The sequence below is a fragment of the Sceloporus undulatus genome, chromosome 6, assembly GCF_019175285.1.
Source record: "Sceloporus undulatus isolate JIND9_A2432 ecotype Alabama chromosome 6, SceUnd_v1.1, whole genome shotgun sequence".
Lineage (NCBI taxonomy): Eukaryota > Metazoa > Chordata > Lepidosauria > Squamata > Phrynosomatidae > Sceloporus > Sceloporus undulatus.
The window spans coordinates 56,501,016-56,523,526 of NC_056527.1; positions in this window are offsets into that span (position 1 = coordinate 56,501,016).

A 22,511-nucleotide genomic window follows, 5' to 3' on the forward strand; every position below is an offset into this window, starting at 1 on the left:
CCCACTTCTTCTCCAATGTTGTTAAGATAAGATATAAGTGGGGACCATCGTTCTTCAAAAAGCAGAGGAAGATTCCACCCCCACATCCTTCTAGACTGATCAGTGAGCTTTTCCATAAACCAAAAATTCCAAAATCAAGACCACCAATCAGTCATATTAACCTTTCCAGTTTTCCAAGCCCTGGCAATTTCAATCCTGGCCAATGCCAACAAAAATGCAATAATATCTTTATTGTGTAATGTCTTGTTTTCATTAATAAACACTGAAAGCAATAAAAGTTCTGGAGAAGGGACAATTTTTTGATCAATGATTTCTGAAACTAAGTTAACTACTGAATGCCAAAATGCAAATATACTTGGACAATCATACCACATGTGCAGGAAGGTACCTCTATTACTAGACCCTCTCCAACAGCACGAGGTGGGGTTCTTAGTAATGCGTTCGAGTTGTAGTGGTGTGAGGTACCATCTACGCACAACTTTAAGAGTGGTTTCTTTCAGGGCTATAGAATTAGATTTATATGGGGGAGTGTTCCAAATTTTAAGCCACTCTGAATCTGTTATTTGAATGTTTAAATCCTTCTCCCACCTCACTTTATGAATCAGCTCACAACTGAAAGTCTTGTGTAGCATTCACTTATATATTTTTGCCACTCTGCCTTTAATGTATCTTTGTTTATACACATGCATTCAAACAGAGTAAGCGAGGGAGTTCTTTCCTCCTAACAAGCTGAGCTAAAAAGGATGCAATTTGATTCAATTGCATCCAAGAGGAACTTTTGCCCTCTGATTTTGCTTGGCCATATGTGCCCTGGTCTTCATCTATGATATGTTAGTGAGTATGAAGTAATGTATTCAGAGCAGATCTCAGGATAACTACTTTTACTGAATTCCATCTCCCAGAATTTTCCAGCCAAATTTGCTAATGCTGGGATCTGTAATACAAAGCAGTACCTTTCCAAGTTCTCCCACAGAACATATTGCTGTTAAAGGTGCAAGGGAGCTGGTCAAAAAGTTGGCTACCACTGTATTTGTAACAGCTGCACGTTGATGCAGAAGTCTAGCCAGTGAAATTGTCTCTTGCAATTTCCATCTCATTGTTTGTAAGCTTCCCAAGGGCATCTGCTTAGTCACTGCTGGAGATGGAGTGCCAGCTTGGATTGATGTTTGATGTGATCCAGCAACACAAGCAGGTCTTAATGATAGATCACTCCCCAAAAGAGCAACATACCTTCAGATTGAGTAGCAGTAATACAGATTAATTCCGAAAGGGAAACGTGCATATGAGCTTTTGAACTGCACCCCACTAATGGTGCAGCTAGTAATTTTAAAATCTGGGGTTAATGGCTGTAATGAGAGTGTGTCTCTGTGCGTTTGTTGCATTCATGATTCACTTATTTCAATCCTGCTGCACTTGTGGGAACTTCTACTTATTCTGATACATAGGATTTGGGTCATCTGACCTCAAAGTCTTATCTTGATAATATCACTGCATCCCACTCATAAATAAGAAAAGATAGGGAAGGAGAGATCTAGGGTATTACAGAAGAGCTGTCCTCTTTTCCTTCTCATATTCTGAAACTTTGTTCAAATTCATATATATATATATTAGCCTGAATCTTGTTGCTTAGTTGGGGGTATAGTTGGGAGGGAGGGGCAAAATGAAAGCATTGTTTCCCAAATAAGAATTCTGCACCCTAAAAAATTCCTTTAACCCTCAAATTTCCAGCATTGCAGAGAGTGAGACAATGAAAATTGCTCCCATTTAGAACTCTTATATTTGGTGTGTTTGCATTCTTGATTTTCTTGATCTTTTGGAATAAGTCTCTTGTTCTTCCCGTTTTGTTGTTGTCTTCTATTTCTCTGCATTGGTCGTTGTAGTAGTTTTATCTTTTCATACTAGCTGTTGTACTGTTGCATTCATGGTTCTTAGTTTGTTCCTATTCCTTTTTTCTTTTTCCTTTCTGTCTTTATTGCTTGCAATATTTTATCTGTCATCCATGGTTTTATTCTCTTTCTTTTTGGCTCTTGAAAGTGTCTGCCTGCATTCTTCTTTTGTTATGCCCCAGGCTTCAGACCATAGTTCTTCTGGTTCTCTGTCTAAGTTGTGCAAATTTGTTCCTTTACACAGTCAATACATTCTACTGAGACATTGTTCAGATCATATTTCGGTATGGTGACTGGTTTGGGGTTTTTAATTGAGTTTTACTTTTATTTTTGAAATGAGTAATTCATGATCTGTACCACAGTCAGCACCTGGAGTAGTCTTGGCTACCAGTATGGAGCATCACCATCTATTACATCCAATTATATAATCTATTTGGTTTTTGCGTTGGCCATCTAATGATGTCTATGTGTATAGCCTTCTTTCTTGTTTTATGAAAAATGTGTTAGCAATGAATAGGTTGTTGACTTCACAAAAATGTATCAGACGCTCACCTGCTTCCATTTCCATTTTTACTATGTCTTGCTTCCCTTGGCTCATGCTTCTCACATTGCACGTCCCTATTTTATGTGTGGTGCTGCTTCACATGGCATCTACCTGTTTCCTCCCCATCATTCTTATGATCACATTACACCAGTCTTAAAAACATTCCACTGACTGCCAATTAGTTTCTGGGCAAAGTACAAAGTGTTGGTTATTACTTTTAAAGCTCTACATGGTTTAGGTCCAGGTTACCAATAGGATCACCTTCTCTGTACAATTCATCCTGTATACTCAAGTCCTCAGGGAAGTGTTTGTTCCCACTGGCCGGGACTAGACAGGCAATTGATTCCCAGAAGACCTTTTTGTCTGCTGCCCTCAGACTGTAGAATGACCCGCCAGAGAAGCTACGATAGCTGAAAAATCTGAGTTCATTAAAGACATATCTCTTCTGGCAGGTTTATCCATAAGTTTTTAATTTGTATATGAACTCTTGTATCTTAATGATTTTATAGTATTGCATTTTAACTGTGGCTTTATGTGTTTTTAACTGTGTTTTGTATTTTAACATGCTGTACCCCAACTGGAACCTTGAGGAGAGGTGGGAAAGAAAAAATTATTATTATTATTATTATTATTATTATTATTATTATTACTATTACTATTATTAGGCTTTCTTACATAGTCAATACATTTATTACAATTTCAGTATCATCTTTCACTATGTTTCCATGTGAGTAATCCAACCATATAATGACTGGGTCTTCTAACTGTCATCTTTGTTATATAATTTTATTGATATATTCTGATTTCTTTTCAAATCATATAATTTGCTTGATATGCATTAGCACTTCTCCCCCAAGACATTTTAATGGTATCAAACTTCTAGAGTATTCTAGTTGAGATGCATCAAATTATGATTCATTATACCTGGAACACATTAGATAGAAATGTATAAATATTTTTCAACCTGTGTAGAGTGCTATTGATTTTGCATCTCAAGTTCTCTTTAAGATACACTGGCTTTTTTCCATATCTGTTGAAAAATACCTGAATTGATTTTCAGTGTTCCTTCTAAGTGTAACAGCTAAATCCAATTGTTAATTCCAAACAAATGGGGCAGATAGGACATGTTAATAAAACACATTATTTGTTGTTCTTGTAAAAATATTTGTATGCTGGCCTATATCAAAGATCTCAGGGAGACTCACAGATACCATTAAAACACATTATTATTATTATTATTATTATTATTATTATTATTATTATTATTTGTATCCTAGCCCAGTGGTTCTTAAATGTTTTACCCTTGTGACCCCCTTTACATCTGCTTGCAGATCTTGTTCTTCTCCCACTCAACATAGTATATGAATAAAAATATTTTGTTTGTTTACTGTGTGTGTTTTTATTCACACATTTTAACATATACACTTGTCCCTCCATATTTGTGGCTTTAATTTTTGTGGATTTGATTATTCACTGATTTTATTAATATGTTTTCTCTTGGAATATCTAAGTCCTCCAATGCACCTCTATGGTCAACTTTAACTAAAAGTCACAATGATGGACCTAGATTCCTAGCGCAATTCCATTGGCAAGTGGCTGGCAGATATTGACCACAGAGTTGCATTGGAGGACTCAGAGATTCCTAGAGGGGGTTTCTCTCTGGTAAAAGCATAGTGTTTTTGTTATTTGCAGTTTTTCCACATTCACAGAGGTCCTGTGCCCCTAACCCCAGTGAATGTGGAGGGACGGGTGTATTCATGTTTTAATACTGTATAAGGAAATATCTCTCCTCCTTCTCCTAAACCCTCAAGCAAAGGCTCCAAGCACCCTTCTTGCCTTTCTCTTCTTCTCCAAGACAGAAAACGTTTGGGAAGTGGAAAGGGGGGGGGGGGGAGGAAGGGGGATCAGGGCCTCCAAGTCTTGAGCCCCCCCTTGAGCAACTCTCACATACCCCCAGGGGTCCTTCTCCACCGTTTGAGAACCACTGCCATACTCTATATCAAAGATCTCAGGAAGCTCACAGATAACATTAAACCAAGTTAAATAGTTTAAAACAATGAAAAAAGCTAAAAACATATTTAAAAAGAGCAATGAGTTAAAAACAAATTGATTCTAGGCCCCATTCATTCAGTAGCTTTACTCAGACAACTAGGGCATATTCACACTGCATAATTATCTCAGTTCAGTACTACTTTGCCATAGCTATATCCTATGGAATCCTAGGATTTGTAATGGTGAAGAACTTAGAATTGTCTAGTATATTCCTTTAAGCTACAGCACTAGAGTTGTCTGCTGAAAATCATGAATCCTTCAGACTACAAATTCCAGGGTTCTATAATATGGAATCATGGCGGTTACAGTGGTATCAATGTGCAGGGTGGATGCACCCCAAATTTAGTCCTAACAAGCTGTCACCCATCATCACCAAGAAATGTGATGGATTTTGGCATATTGAAAAGCATAGTTCCTCTGGATACATCTTATTCTAATTAAGAAAATCTGGAACATATACCATCTTTTCCAGATTTTCCTATCACCCATTATACCTTGATTCTGAATTTGAGTCAGAGCTCGGAAAACCACATTACTAGCAGAAAACAAAAAATACTTGGAATGATTACTGAAGAAAGTCAAAGAAGAAAGTGCCAACAAGGCAGATTTACAACTATAAACGTTAAGAAAACGTAATGACTACAGATGATTTACATAACTTTAAAGCAGATACAACTTCAAAGTTCCGTAACATTAAAGTTAAAAGGCATTGAAATAGTTCATGATTTTCCATACCTTGGCTCAGTCGTTGATCAGAATGGAGACTGCAATGAAGAAACCAGTAGAAGACTAGGATTTGGAGGGGCAGCTATGAAAGGACTAGATAAGATCCTCAAGTGTAAAGGTATATCATTGAACATTAAAGTTAGGATTGTCCATGCCATCATATTTCCCATTTCTATGTATGGCTGTAAATGTTGGAAAATGAAGAAAGCTGACAGGAAGAAAATCAACTCCTTTGAAATGTGGTGCTGGAGAAGAGTTCTATAGATACTTTGGACTCCTAAAAAGATAAATAAATGGCTCCTAGAGCAGATCAAGCCTGAACTGTCCTTTGAAGCCAAGATTATTAAAATGAGACTGTCATACCTTAACCATATCATATGAAGATATGACTCACTAGAAAGGACAATAATTCTTGGTAAAATTGAAGACAGTATGAAAAGACAAAGACTAAATTCCAGATGGATATTGGATAGATGGAATATTGGAATATCACCATCATGTGTGCTCTTAATCTTCTTGTCTTGATCTCTTAATCTTAGAATCATAGAATTATAGAATTGTAGAGTTGGAAGAGACCACAACGGCTGTCCAGTCCAACCCCCTGCCATGCAGGAAATCTAAAAGCATCCCCGACAGATGGCCATCCAGCCTCTGCTTAAAGACCTCCAAGGAGGGAGACTCCACTACACTCCAAGGGAATGTGTTCCACTGTCGAACAGCTCTTACTGTCAGGAAGTTCCTCCTAATGTTGAGGTGGAATTTCTTTTCCTGGAGCTTGCATCCATTGTTCCATGTTCTAGTCTCTGGAGCAGCAGAAAACAAGCTTGCTCCCTCCTCAACATGACATCCTTTCAAATATTTAAACAGGGCTATCATTTCACCTCTTAACCTTCTCTTCTCCAGGCTAAACATCCCCAACTGCCTCAGTCGTTCCTCATACGACATGGTTTCCAGACCTTTCACCATTTTAGTCGCCCTCCTTTGGACATGCTCCAGTTTCTCAATGTCCCTTTTGAATTGTTGTGCCCAGAACTGGATACAATATTCCAGGTGAGGCCTGACCAAAGCAGAATAGAGTGGCACTATTACTTCCCTTGATCTAGACACTATACTTTTATTGATGCAGCCTAAAATTGCATTGGCCTTTTTAGCTGCTGCATCACACTGTTGACTCATGTTCGACTTGTGGTTTACTTGGACTCCTAGATCCCTTTCACATGTAGTCTCGTTCAGCCAGGTGTCCCCCATCCTATATATGTGCATTTCATTTCTCCACCCTAAGTGCAGTACCTTACATTTCTCCTTGTTGAATTTCAATTTTTTAGCTTTGGCCCAGCTTACTAGTCTATTCAGGTCGTCTTGAATGTTGATCCCCCTGTCCTCGGGAATATTAGCTATTCCTCCTAATTTGATGTCTTCTGCAAATTTGATAAGTATGCCCCCAATTCTGTCACCCAAGTCATTGATAAAGATGTTGAATAGCACTGGGCCCAGGACAGAGCCCTGGGGGACCCCACTGATCACTTCTCTCCAGGATGAAAAAGAGCCATTGTTGAGCACCCTTTGGGTTCGGCCGGTCAACCAATTACAGATCCATGTAACAGTTACCTTGTCTAGCCCACATTTTACAAGCTTGTTTGCAAGAATGTCATGGGAAATCTTGTCAAAGGCCTACTGAAATCAAGATATACTATATCCACGGCATTCCCTCAGGTCTCACGGCAGGTCTCAGAGGGTGCTACTCGGGGACTGTAGCTCCAGTAAGAGGTACCTCACTTGTGGGGTTCCTCAGGGGGCTATTTTGTCCCAGATGTTATTTAACATCTATATGAAGCCGCTGGGTGAGATAATACGGAGTTATGGTGCTGGGTGTTATCAGTACGCTGATGACACCCAAATCTATTTCTCCGTATCTCGTTCGTCGGCCTCGAATTCTGATGGCATCTCTTCTCTCAATGAATGTCTCCAGGCGGTAATGGGCTAGATGAGGAAAAACAGATTGAAACTGAATCCAGACAAGACGGAGGTGCTCATGGTAGCGGCCTCGAAACCAAGAATTGGGTTGCAACCTCCAGTCCTGGATGGGGTCACACTCTCCTCCAGCGGCTGTGTTCGCAGTCTGGGGGTTGCTCCTTGACTCGTCGCTCCTGATGACAAATCAGGTAAATGCGACGGTCAGGAGTGCCTGTTATCAGCTTCGGCTGATACGCCAGCTGCGCCCTTTTCTGGAAGTAAGGGATCTCGAGACGGTTGTGCACGCACTGGTAACCTCACGCCTTGATTTTTGTAATGCACTCTACATGGGGCTACCCCTGTGCTTGACTCGGAAATTACAGCTGGTTTAAAACATGGCAGCCAGGCTTGTGTCAGGTACATCTAGGAGGGACCACATTACTCCGGTTTTGAGGTCCCTCCACTGGCTGCCTATCAGCTTCCGGGCCCAGTACAAGGTGTTGGTTATCACCTTTAAAGCCCTAAATGGCTTGGGTCCAAACTATCTTAGAGACCGCCTCCTCCCGTACAATCCTCCCCGCGCTCTCCGGTCCTCTGGGAGGAACTTACTGCAGCCTCTAAAATCTAGGCTTGCGGCAACCTCCCAGAGGGCGTTCTCTGCTGTCGCCCCCAAACTCTGGAACGACCTGCCGGATGAGATCCATCAGATAACATCATTAGACAGCTTTAAAAAAGCGGTCAAGACGGATCTCTTCCGGCAGGCCTTTCCAGATTAACCATCCCGGCCCAGGTTCCCAGGTTCCCTGATTCCCTCATTCCTCCCGTGGCCCCATCTTAGAGATGGTTGAAGATCAACAGAGGGATATCAGGGTTTTTAGTTTTAATTGCTGTTTTTATCCTTGATATTGTATTTTTAATATGTTATACTATTTAATACTGTCTTAAGGGGGGGAGGGATAAAGTGTTTTTAATTGTCATATTTTATATTTTACTGTTGTTAACCGCCCGGATTGGTTTGCCAGAGGGCAGTATACAAATAAATATTATTATTATTATTATTATTATTATTCATCTACCAAGCTGGTAATTTTATCAAAGAAAGAGATCAGATTTGTCTGGCATGACTTCTTTCTCTGAAACCCATGTTGACTTTTTGTGATTATGGCATTGCCTTCTAGATGTTCACAGACTCTCTGTTTAATGATCTGCTCCAGAATCTTTCCTGGTATTGATGTCAGACTAACTGGACGATAATTGTTGGAATCCTATTTTTCCCCTTTTTGAAGATGGGGACAACGTTTGCCCTTCTCCAGTGTGCTGGCACTTCTCCTGTTCTCCAGGACTTCTCAAAGATTATTGTCAATGGCTCCGATATTACATCTGCCAGTTCTTTTACTACCCTTGAATGTAGTTCGTCTGGTCCTGGAGAATTAAATTCATTTAGATTAATAAGGTGTTCCTCTACTATCTCTTTACCTATTCTGTGCTGAAATTCCCCTATTCTGTCCTCTGCTCCATTATCCTCAGGTTGAGCACCCTTTGCCTTTTCTGAGAAGACTGAGGCAAAGAAGGTGTTGAGTAAATCTGTCTTTGCTCTGTCTTCTGTTAGCATTTTGCCATCTTCTCCACGCAGTGGTCCTACAGTTTCCTTCTTCTTCCTTTTGCTGCGGACATATCCAAAAAAGCCCTTTTTATTGTTCTTAACCTCTCTAGCAAGCCTGAGTTCATTCTGTGTTTTAGCTTTTCTGACTTTACTCCTACACATGCCTGCTATTTCTTTGAATTCCTTTTTCGTGATTTCCCCCTTTTTCCATTTCTTATACATGTTCCATTTAAAACTTAGCTCAGTTGAAAGTTCCTTAGTCATCCATCGTGATTTCTTGAGACACCTCCCATTTTTCTTCCTCACTGGAACTGTTTTAAATTGTGCCTTCAGTATCTCCCTTTTGAGAAACTCCCATCTGTCCTGAACTCCCTTCTCTTTTAGTATTTCTGACCACTGGATCACCCTCAATACTTCTCTAAGTTTACTGAAATCCGCTCTCCTAAAGTCTAGGATGCGTGTCTGACTATGCCTGGCTTCTCCTTTCCACTGTATAACCAACTCCAGGAGAACATGGTCACTTCCACCTAAGGATCCCACCACTTGCACCCCATTAACCAAGTCATTCTTGATGGTTAGGATCAGATCTAAAATAGCTGACCCCCTTGTTGCGTCTTCCACCTTTTGGACAATGAAATTGTCTTTGAGGCAAGTGAGGAATTTGCTAGACCTTGAGGATTTTGTTGAGTTTGAATTCCAGCAAATATCAGGATAGTTGAAGTCACCCATCACTACTACATCTCTCTTTCTGAGTGTGTAGTCGTCTGTTCTAGAAAGGCATCATCCAATTCCTCAGTCTGACTCGGGGGTCTGTAGTAGACTCCCACCATAACATCCTTGTTGTTTCCCTCCCCTTTAATTTCTATCCAGATGCTCTCCACCTGGCTACCAGTATTGATGTCCTGGATCTCTTCGCTGGTGTAAATATCTCTGACATATAGTGCTATTCCTCCTCCTTTCCTGTTTGGCCTATTTCTCTTAAAAGGGTTATACCCCTCTATTTCTACATTCCACTTATGAGACTCATTCCACCAGGTTTCAGTGATGCCAATTATATCATATATTGCTTTGATGTACTAGGAGTTCGAGTTCATCTTGCTTATTTCGCATGCTGTGTGCATTAGTGTAGAGACATCACAGACCATGGGTCCCCTTTACGTGCTACCTGTGCAGGTTTTTTGCCTCTCACTGTTGGGTCCTTGCACTATTTGTCCTGTTTCCTCTGTATCAGTTTGACTATTTTCTCCAGCCCTTTTGCCTTCCTTAATATTATCTCCCTCCCCCACGAAACTGAGTTTAAAGCCTTCCTGATCAAATTCTTGAGACTGTTAGCAAAAACATTTCTTCCAACTGGCATGAGATGCAACCCGTCTGTTGCAAGAAGTCCCTCCTCATGGAACCGCAGCCCATGATCGAATAATCCAAATCATTCTCAGTGGCACCATTTGCAAAACCAGTTGCTCATATCCGCTATTTTCCTCTCCCTTCCTGGACCGTGCCCTTCAACTGGCAGAAGAAACGAGATAACATCCATTTCTTTCAGCTTCCTACCAAGAGCTTCGTAATCCTTTCTGATGTTCTGAAAGCTGTGTCTTGCAGTATCATTGGTTCCCACATGGACCAAAAGGAAGGAGTATTGTCAGCCTGTCTGTCACATCACGGATCTTTGCCCCCGGGAAAGATAATCTTAGATTATTTTCCATCACTGTCTTCACAGAATCCTTAGATAGAATAGGGATTCCCCCACTCCCAATGAATTTAGGTCTAAAAAATTAACTGTGTTTAAACATAGCTGCCTTTATTGTGAGAGACATTTTGGGGAGCTGCCATTACAACCTCTGATGGTTCTAGTTAAACAAATCTAGTAGCAAGAGATGGGAAACCCTCAGCCTAAGAGCAGCCAACATGGTGTAGTGAACTGAGCACCAGATTACAACTCAGGAGATGAGGGTTTGGTTCTTCACTTGCCTGTGGAAACCCACTGGGTGATTTTGGATAAGTCACATGCTCCCAGCCCCAAATAATCCCATCATAGGGTCACTGTCTTTGGAGCAGTGGCCATGCTAGCTGGGGATTCTAGGGTTTGCTCTGACCAGCAGGACAAGTGTATAACCTGAGCTGGCATTTCTACAGGGATTGAAGTAGTTAAAGGAAATCAAATCAACAGGTCCTTCCTGTTCACATACATTCTACTTAGAAGAACAAGAGTCTGCCTGAAATTAAATTTCCTTCATGGAAATGGCATCACTGCTTGGACAAACCGCACCTACCCCTATGATTTCTTCTATACTAAGGAAAATCTATGTCTGTGTTGTACTGTTCAGTTTGTCCCTGGATGTCAATCAGCAGCAGTAGTATATGGGAGAGAGACTCCTCATGCTGAAGACTGGGCCCTGTGTAACACTTTTTTTGTGGATGCTGCAGGGAGAATACTTAAGCAGAATGACAATCGGCTCCTGAGTGTGCCTGTCAAATGAGGTATATTATACAAGGCCAGAAGGCAGGCAGAGCTAACTCAGAAATTTTTTAAAATACACCCTGATAATTTAATATGAAATAGATGTTTAGAAAGCTAAAATGTCAGCAGAGGCTAAATACCAGGGAAAATGAAGAGAGGAAGGAAGGAAGACTTATAAAAGCTGCTTCTGGAGATATCATGTGTCTCTTCTGGAGATGATGATGATGATGAGGAGGAGAGAATTCATCCAGGGGCCCATTCACACTCAGAAATAAACCAGTATGGAAACTGGGTTATTTCATTCATTTGCCACAATCGAATCTGTCTGTGGCATCATTTGCCACAATCAAATCTCTCCATGGCATTTTATCCCAGATTCACATTCATACTTGGGAACGTGGTAAAATGCCATGGAGGATTCAGTCCTGACAGTCATAGCAGCAGGGGCAGATGCGGAGGAGGTGGAGATTGAGGGCGAGATCTGCTAGTAGCTATCCCAAACAGAAGCTGTCTTCTGGTAGTTGAATAACAAGAGGGAACATGTTAATGACAAAGTCTTCTTCTTCCTTCCCCCTTCCTACTTTCCCAAACATGATCAAAAAACATGTCTATGTCAGTTACCACAAACCACTGAGCTTGCTTGAGAGCTCTGTCTTGTGACCTGTTGATGACTTCATCTCTACATCTCCTAAGATTGCTCAGTCTCACTGGATATCTCTGACTTTGAATTCTGTGGTCCATGTGGCTTATGTTTGGTAAAAGCTGAGGGAAGTAATAGTGCTACTTTATTTTGCTTTGGTCAGACATCATCTGGAAAATTGTGTCCAGTTCTGGGCACCACAGTTCAAGAAGGATGTGGAGAATGTCCAGAAGAGGGTGACCAAAATGGTGAAAAGTCTGGAAACCATGCCTTATGAAGAGTGGCTTATGGAGCTGAGTTTGTTTAGCCTGGAGAAGAGAAGGCTAAGAAGTGACATGATAGCCATGTTTAAACACACTTCCTCAGAGAGTGGTGGAGTCTCCTTCCTTGTAGGTCTTTAAACAGAGGCTGGATGGCCATCTGTTGGGATGCTTTGATTCAGAGTTACTGCAAAGCAGGGAGTTGGACTGGATGGCCCTTGTGGTTTCTTCTAACTCTACGATTCTATGATTCTATGAAATACTTTAAAGGATGTCATATTAAGAGCAAGCTTTTTTTCTGCTGCTTCAGAGAATAGACACAGAGCAACGAATTCAAGCTACAGGAAAGGTGATTCCACCTAAACATTTGGAAGAACTTCTTGATATTAAGATCTGTTCGACAGTGAAACATGCTGCCTTGGAGAGTGGTAGAGTCTCCTTCTTTGGAGGTTTTTAAACAGAGACTGGATGCCCATCTATCAGGAATTCCTTGATTGTGCGTTCCTGCATGGCAGAAGGTTGGACTGGATTGCCCTTGAAGTGTCTTCCAAGTCTATGATTCTAACTCTTCATTCCAAGTTCACGATGTTCAGGATCATCACCGTTTTGCCACTCCTTTTATCTCATGGCATGTGTAAATATTTAATCTTGCCATTTGTAAATCACTAATTTGAAATCATTACAAATTCTTTATGTATACCTCCCATATTTTTCCCGGTACTAGAATATGAATCTGTGACATAAAACATATGGGCTAATCCATAATATGGTAAACATTATTGTAACATTCTATATTAGTCACAGCCAGGCAACTCTTTTTCATTGTCTGATGTGTAGACAATGTCTTCTTGATTTTCAGTTATGATGTACGTTTCAGGGCCAAGTCAATGTCTTATATTTGTTTCCAGTGGTGGCATCAACATGACAAGAGAGAACTGTGGGTAGAAAAACAATTGGTGAGCTTTATTGTGCTAAAGCAGAAACAGCGATGACATGATTAAATAGTGCTTCATTGGCTCATGTAAATCACACAAATTTATGTGCTTAAATTAGAATAATAACATTCAAAAAATGTAAAGGACTCCGATATCAATTCTATACTGCTATTAGGCCCTGCATGGTACTTGATTCTATGCAGTCATAATTTGTGAGCAAGAATCAGTCCCAGTGTCAACACACAGGGCACTCAAATGCCAGAGTCCTAGAGCACTGGCAGTTCCTGTTGCTGCCAGTGTTGCTAGAGGGCAGTTGTGGGTGCTGCCACTTTTAGTACAGTAGATCAGTGGGGAAAGTTTGCAAAGGAAGTGCAAGTAAAGTAAAAGGATAGCAACGATTGACAAAAGCTCATCCAATAAAATCACATTGTATCAAAATGCAGAGTAAGAAAGAAATAACAGTGGCCTCTTGATTAAAGGGAACCCCAGCACTCTATGGATCTATATAGCATTCAATAGACTGAGAACAGAAGTATTTCTCTTGGATATAGCCCTTTATATATTCAAGGTGCCAAAATGTGTTACTTCTTTGCTCATTCTTGAGCCAGTAAAATTGCAGTGACCTATGGTGAGTGCAGCCGCCCATTCTTCAGCTGGATTGGGGCCGCGACAACCTCACACCATGGAGTCAGTCCAACCTCTGTAGGGTGCAAAAAAGAACCGCAAAAAGCAGCTCATTTTTGCGCCCTTTAAAGGACGCCATAGCCGTGGCGGCGAGGCTATATGGAACCCCTTCAGCGCTGTATCATCTGGACAGTGCTGTAGGGGCATCGTGATGCCCTGGTGGTGTCGTCAAGGGCATGCATCATCTGGATGCGACACCCTGACTCCACTTCCAGGCTGACACAAAGTGTTGGTCTGTACAGGGCCTAACATAGTTACTTCATTGGCTTAATCACAATCAGATCTTGGAAGCATTACTTTGAAACAGGTTGGCTGAGGTTTCTGGTAGTTGTAGTCTAATAAAGTAAATTTCCCAAGTTGTATAAACACCACCCCAAAGGAGTGCCTTGACACTGCCTGTCAGGCGGATGGGCAAGTGACGCTGGTGTGGGGGCAGCGTGACAGTGTGTGTCATTCAAACACCATGCCCCCGCACTGACACCGACCCCATGCCAGCATTTCAAGTCGCTCTGTATAGCCCCTAAGTTGAAGCCAAGATAGCACACGTAGAGTTGGGTCTAGTGGGAAAAGGAATCATTCTATTTAAGTAACTGAACAGAGTCTGGGGCCCACACATGCTTCATTTACTGCTCACCTTGATACTCTGCTAGCCACTTCTTCACCCATCAAAAGCTATTCCAGGTTTTGAAAAGGCCTACACACACACACCACACACTGACATAGCATTACAGTGGATAGTCACACCCCTGAAGGCTTCTGGAGTTGGGATTGTCCATTGTTAAGCTGGTTATAGTTTTGTTTTTGCATGGGAACACTGGGGGGCCTCACTGGGTGGCTTGGCATGGGGCATGTGGATCATCGGCCATATAGTTCTCATCCCTGGTATAAGAAGAAGGGTGAAAGGAAGGAGAAGTGACAAAAGTGCTAGGGGCAAAGAGTTGTGTTTAAAAAGTCAATTATTTTCCCATTACTGTATAGTGGAAGTCATGACTAAAGGCTTCCCTCAGGCAACCATAACTGAAAGCTGTGCTTGTTTTTACCGTTTAGTCCCTGCTGCCCCTAAAAACAAGAAAGTTCCATACTTTCTTCCCTCTGTATGAACTTGAGTACAGTGTACCCTTTTTAATAGTGGGTTGAAAAATCTGTGGATTTGACTGCCTGCAGATCATCATGCCCCATATTATTCAAAGGATTTGAATTTCCATTTGGCCATGGAAACCCACTGAGTGACCTTGGGCAAATCATACATTCTCAGTTTCTCAGGAAGGCAAAGACAAATCTCCTCTGGACAAGTTCTGCTCAGAAAACTATGGAGTTTATCACACAGGGAAAAATGCAAAAATCCAGTGCAGAAACGGGATTTTAAAAGCAGGGGGAAAAACCCCTGCAAAAGCGGGTAGCTTTTCACATACAACTTTCGGGATTTTCCAAAAGTAAAAAGGAGTGGGCTTTGTCTAGTTTCTGTTCGGGTTAATGTCGCATTGATTCTCATTAACGCTAACATCATCTAAAAAAAACCCCACTTTTGTGGGGATTTCAGTTTAAATCCAGTTTCTTCACAGGATCTGTTCTGCGTGATAAACTCCTATGATAAATTTGCTTTAGGGTTACCATAAGCCAGAAATTACTTGAAGGCATAGAACAACAACAACAAAACCCTCTACAGTTGGCCCTTCTTATACACCGTTTTTTAAATACATGGATTGAAGCCTCCACGGTTTGAAAATGTTCACACAAAGTATAAATTTAAAATATCAAACCTTGATTTTCCATTTTTTATAAGGGACACCATTTTGCTATGCCATAATATTTAATGGGACTTGAGCATCCACGGATTTTGTTATCCACGGGGGATCTTGGGACCAAACCCCAACGTATAACAAGGGTCCACTGTATTTGTGTCAAGCAGACATAAAACATTCATTCCCATATAAAAAATGAGAAAAAAAACAAACTGAAAATATTGGTCATAGTCTTACATAAACGTCTACCTGCTACACAGTTTTTGGAAATAATGTGGGGAAACTAAATACAGGAACACATTTGTTATCTAAGAGAAAATGTTGCATAAGCCAGTGTTTTTTAAAGAATTCTGGATAAAAAAAAAGTGCTTGGAAAAAAAGTTTCTTTTTTCCCTGATTCCCCCCCCCCATTTTTCCCAGGCCTCCACATCTCTAGTCAGAGGTGATGGGGTCTGAAGGCTGCTCTAGGCAGCAGCACACTCGACATTTCCCTGTGGTGGCTGCGCATCACAGTCAAAAGATTGACAATGGGTGGCCAGCAATTTTTCAGCAAAGCCTGTCTGCTAGCGCTGATCGTCCTACTGAGCAATCCCAAGGAATGCCAGGTTTCCCAAAATACAGTCTCAAAACCGCTGCTTACCCCCTGCCTCCCTCATACTCCTGCAGTGTAGCTAATAACAAGGCACCTGTTCAGGCTGTCAGCAGGAATCAGCAGGGGAAACTCCACTCCTCCAGGTATGTGATTTAACAACCGATACCCTTGCCAAAGGGTGGAGGGGGGTGGCAATTAAAGCTAGAAATATGATTCTTGACTATCCTTTATTAGCATAATAGCTTCCAGGATTACTAATGGCCATGAAAATCCCTTAGCTGCTGCATTTGACTGAATGATGTCTCCACAGAAGGGAACTGTATAGGCTGGGCAAAGCTGCCATTCCTTTTATTAGCATCAAATATGCTAGCCATTAATTTCGTCCTGTTCTTATGGCTGCATCCCTTGTCCCAAGGCACATACTCATGGATGGAACCTCTTGTGTTTTCCTTTAAAACTCACACACACAAACACACACAAGCCCCTCACTAATTAGCAGGCTCCTGGGCAGCGCAAACAATACATCTGACACCGTTCATAACACTGCAATGTAAAGCAGAGAGGCAGGGGGAACAAGGGCTGCTGCCATACATCATCCTAGCCAAAGTACAAAGATTAAATGGTATTAATTAATTTAACGGTGCAACCCATTAGGAATAAATGCACATTCTTCGAGAGTTCCTTGATTGAGAATAAATGCCTCATTAATATTAGATAGATCAACCTGGGAGCACTGGCAGAGTTAGACAGAATACCAACTGGCTTTTTTCATGAGCTGAGCAAGCTCCATGCAGGGAAGGCTGCAGCTTTCAGCAACAATACCATCTCTTCTGCAAGGAAACCATCTGCATATCTTGATTCTAAAAGTGATGTGGTTATGCCTTGACATGACACCAATGAGTGGTTCCCTTTCAACTTTTAGAGTTTTTGACTCTTCCTGACATGTGGGGTAAATCAGATCAATAAACTACATAAGCGTGAACACTACTTTGGCACATGGTCAGTGGAGTCATCAGACTTCTATTCACTTTCAGTTTTAAGGCCAAGTTTCTAGCCTTTGTGACTGCAAGGATAAGTATAAGAAGGTGAGAGTAGTATCTTCTAGAATAGCAATAGGATACCTGCAACCCTCCAGATGTTGCAGAGCTGCAGCTCCCATCAGCTCTAGCCAGCACAGCCAATGGTGAGGAATGCTAGGGGCTGCAGTCCCAACAACATCTGTAGGGCCATAAGTCCTATTGTACTAAAGCCTCGTATGCTTCTGATTATATAACTATGTTCTTATGTGCTCTATTAAAGGAATGGACTCTTAACAGTGCATGTTTGCGTTATAAACTAGTTTTGTAAATGCTCCACCATAGCTAGTGTGGTGTAGTGGTTTGAGTCGTTGATTATGATTGTGGTGCCCAGGATTTGAATCCCCACTCACCTACGGAACCCTCCTGGGTGACCTTGTGGAAGTTCACATTTTCTCAGCCTTAGAGAATGGCAATAGCAAATTCCCTCTGAAGAAACTTACCAAGAAACTGTGATAGGGTTGCCATAAGTCAGAAATGACTCCAAGGCATGCAACAAGAACAAACATGTAATACAGCATGAATTTGTATCACAAACTGATGACATCTTTTAAAAAGCCTTTGAAGAAGGATATGTTTTAGTATAGCAATCAAAAGACCAAATCACCAATTTATCTGAAAAATTCAATTCAGGGTGAGTTTACTGTGTACCAAGTCAAACGGTCATGTGAATAAGTCACTCAGCTGAAACAAGACAGAGGCTGAAAAAAGCTTCACCAAGTCAGGAAAGATATGCTTTGGGGCCTGGGGCAATGCACTTTTGCCCAGTGTAGTTAGTTGCTATATGGCATTAGTGACTAGTGCCTCAAGTGAGCATTGCTTTCCCTCACAATTTCAGAGTAAAGCCCACTCTCCTTGAAAAAAATGATCCAGGCCCGGAAATCAGGGTAACCAACATCTAACATACATTGTATGATGCCAATTCAATAGATAAAAACATTCATTTTCTTACTGTCTTCTAGAATATACAAAACATGAATTGGTTGCTTCTAGCTGAGCCTATCTGAGTGACAAAATATGAACTACCTTTGTCATCACATATGGAATTTCTAAATACGTTAAAGATTAGGAAGTGAGGTATTGCGTCATGCCCTGGCAAACTGCAAACATTAAGCCTAAAGGCATCAGTCAGTCATTCAGTTAAAAAAAAATCTATTTTTGTTGTATTGTGCCTTCAAGTTTTTTTCAAACTTATGTTGAACCTATTATGAGGTTTTATTAGCAGTTTTAGTTGGGGGGGGGGACTTGTAATTGGCTTCCTCTGAAGTTGAGATAATGAAATCTGCCATGGGTTTCCATGGTTGAGCAGGGATTTGAACTCTGGTCCCAAAGTCATAGTCCAACTCAAACCACTACACCACACTGGCGCTCAAAATTCTAAACGAATAACGCTAAGGCAATGTCAATCTTACTAATAACAGGGTAAGTGTAGCAAGACATAACCAATTAACCAGTTGAAATAAAAGAATGAAGCTCATGTTAGTCACAACTTGTGGCCATGAGCTTTTTGGGACTGTGAGGACTATATTATTTGGCCAAGTGATCAAACTACATGGAAGAAAATTTCCTTTGCATCCATGCAGATTCAAATGGGGAAGGATCCAGTGTTTGCGAGTCCTAAGAGAGAAGAGTGAGGAATAAAATTGCTTCTCCCTCTGATTGCAGCCTATTTGTCTTCTATGTGACTTCCCACTCAACCATCATAAAGGTGATCACCAATTGGTGGTCTGAATTTACATGCCAGGATCTTGCTTTTAAATTGATCTCTTTGTCTTACTCTTATCTTTCCTCCTCTACAAGCACTATTACTGGGAATGGGAGAGGAGCTGCCATCCCCAAAAAATGATGCAGAATATTGAAGGGTGTGATCTGTTGTCTGCCCTTTATTTCATAGAATTTGAGAACTGTATCCCAATCTTCTACCAGTGCAGGAATCTATCATTAAACTTTCCCTCTTAGAGGCCATGCAGCCTTTGTTTAAAGACCCCTAAAGAAGGCAAATCCACCACCATCTGAGATTGTCAAGTCCACTAACAAACAGCTCTTACTATTAAATAGCTTTTCCTAATGTTTATTAATTTGAATTCATTGGGCTGGCTTCCGCCTACAGCAATAGACAACGGATTTGCTCCATCTTCTTTGTGACAGCCAGACCTATGAAGATGGCTAACATATCTCTTCTCTGGAGGAGGGGGTGAGACTGAAAGAAGAAAACAACAACAAAAAAATTATCATAAAAATTCCTCATGATAAATTCCATTTTGCCAGTATGCCCTTCAATTGCTCCCTCCCACCCTCCGCTCTTTTCTGAGATATGACAAGAGTTTCTGTTGATAATCTAATCACCGTGTTCTTGGCATGCTTGTACAGCAACCATATGAATAGTTGTGGATGACTCACAAGAGCCTGAACCTTTTTTTTGTATTTCTAAGTACCTTCTCTCACCGCACTGAGAGCTGCGGCATGAAGTCTTTCTCATTCAATTGCTTACCGAGTATCCATCTCTTATCGCCATCAGCAGTACACACAGACACACACAGACCCAGCTCTGTGATGACCCTTCTCCTTGTGATGCAGCTCAATAGGAGGCTGTTGTTTCTCACGATGAGAATCTGGTAACATTTCTCACTGTGGCCAACTATTTTGGGGAATAGGAAACCCCAGTGTTTTGGCAGAAATAGAATGCAAAAGGCCACAGGGCTGGGGGAAGGAATGGATGGAACTGAGCTACTTAATGACACAAGATGTTTTGTAACTGCTGTCTTCGAAGAAGACAGAGAGTTCTTTGATACGGCACTTGCAAACAAGCAATTGTTTGTCATGTGGACTTGTGGAATATCAGTATGAAAAATCTTTCCATGGATCTTGCCTCTAACTTGTAGGATCCGAGGCCAGTCCATCTAGAGTTATCTGATGTGAGGGGACCCACAAGTTTTATTTCCAAAGTGTCAAGGATCTGTACCATGTTTGTGCCCATTGGCTACAACTGTTTCTTTTTCCCCCCAGGAACCTTTCCAGCGACCAGCAGTTGATAGCTTGAGAATCAGCACCAGTCCATGGACTACTATTTTGAATAGCCCTGTCCTAGAGACTTACTGAACTGGATGCCAACAGTGTCGAATGGCTCAGAATTTCCAAGATTACTATTATAGTCCTTTTGAACACTAGTCCATTGCAATAATCATTCCTATTCAAAGCCTGGGATATTGCTTTTAAGAAGTAAGTAAATACAGTTATATTGCCAAGTCCCTACCCTAAAGTATTAGCTACTGTTACAGTTCCGGTTTTAATAAAGAAACTCTTCACTTTCCAATTTCTCAAAGGTAATTAAAATTGGTACCTTTTTATTGCTTTAAAAAATCTGAATGCTATAAACTACTGGTTGGCAGTACAAAGCACACGCTATGCCTGCCAGTCTCTTTCTTTCCTCAAAAGCCACACCAGATCATGAGGTAGCAAGAGGAGGTGGTACTTGAACCAGGTGATCTTTGCCTACCATTGACTAAAGCCACATTCCCATAATTATAGAAATAACTAAATCTTACAGTTACACCACAAAAGATGGTGTTATTTCTTGTTAAGTTGTTATCATAATATAATGTAGATTGTCGTTGTTAACTGCCTTCTAGTCAGGTTCGCCTTATGGCAATCCCACAAATAGGAGACCTCACAGAGCCCCCATCCTTATTCATGTCTTGCAGTATCAGGTCCGTGGCTTCCTTGATTGAGTCAATCCATGTGTAATGCAGTCTTCCACTTTTCCTGCTCCCTTCCATTTTATTGATCATTATTGTCTTTGCTAAGGAGTCATGCTGTGTCATGATACATCCAAAGTCTGATAGTTTCACTTTGGTCATTTTGGCGTCTCTAGTGATCGGAAGAAAGAACCCGGATCTGATAGATCCACAATCTTCTCATTCCTCAACTTGGAGGGGGGCAGGTTTTAAAAGGGCTCCAGAGATGCTCTAAATGAATCATCTCCCATTGTTTTTATTGGGCAGACATTTTGTTCCAAGGGTTGTTTTTTAGGGGTCATAGAGTAAAAGTGAGCAAAAAACCCCACCAGATATTTGTCCCATAACATGATTCTGGCAGGACTTTTGAATAAAAGTGAGCCGCCCAGGTTGGAGTGCTTTCTTCACCCATGGGGTTGTTCTCTCGATGTGTAAACATTGTCTTTAAAAGAGAAGGAAAATTCCCATTGTAAATATCTCTCTTTGAAGACTCGGGCATTATTGTTTTGTCTTTTTTTTTTTAATTGAGTGTTCAGCAGGAATTAACTGCCAATGAACTACATAAAGCTGGAATGCATCTGCTTTGATCCATTCAGTTGAGCTTTAAAGAGGTTTTCATTCTCTTGTTGCTGCAAAATGTCCATCACACCCTACTTGGCTGGTGTGGGGTTCTTTCCCCCCTGCAATAATGTGAACAACACAAAAGTCATTCATTTGCGTCTCCTGTGTGTGGGCTTGCTCGGGTGTGCTTGGGGTGGAAGGTTGATGTTTTCTCTTTTATTTTGCTCCTGCATGCCTATATGAATAGAAGCTCATATATAAAGATAATTGACTCAAATGAATGCTGTTGATCTTAACATAAGAGAAGAGTACACTACCTAAAAACCGCATATCAAGCCTGAGTGAACACAAATAACATGCTGTTCTGGAAACTGTGGATGTAAAAATCTGACATACTCTCAGTAGTTCAGTTTTCCAGTATTTTGCATTCATAGTCCCTTTTGCACCACATTTCATCAGATTCATTCCAAGGTGCAAATATATGCATCTTATCTAAAAGGAGGATTTGTGGCCTTGTTGCAGATATTATACCAAAATTCACACAATCTCCTGTCACTATTCTGACAGTAGCTGATGACAGGTGGCGTCTAGTCTCATCTAGAAGGACACAGCTTCCCGACCCTTTCCCAAAAAGCATCTGGCTTCATGGCATAGTTGTTTTTTTACAAAAGTTTTTTTTTTTAATTTCACAGGCACTTCACATGTGTATCTAAGCTGGAAAGTGAAATTTCTAGAAAAAAGTCACAGTTTTCAGGGACCTTGAATTGGGCCTTTTGCGGTGGGTTGCAGGGTCTACATCATACTAGAGAGTATGTTAAATTCACAGCGAACAGTTTAGTGTGTTTTTGAGGAAGTATATCCAGGCCTGATCTGTACCATTGTACATGGGCGGGGGAGAATTTAACCACTTTTCAGCTGGGCTTTCCCCTCAGATTTCTACCCCTTTGTGTGCAGGTCTTGTGTCAGACTGTCCTGAGTGCCTGCCCCCAAATATTCACTGACTGTATAATCAAGATTAGGGAACCTTTCACCCTAAAGACCAAATTCAGCTGTGACTTGGAGACT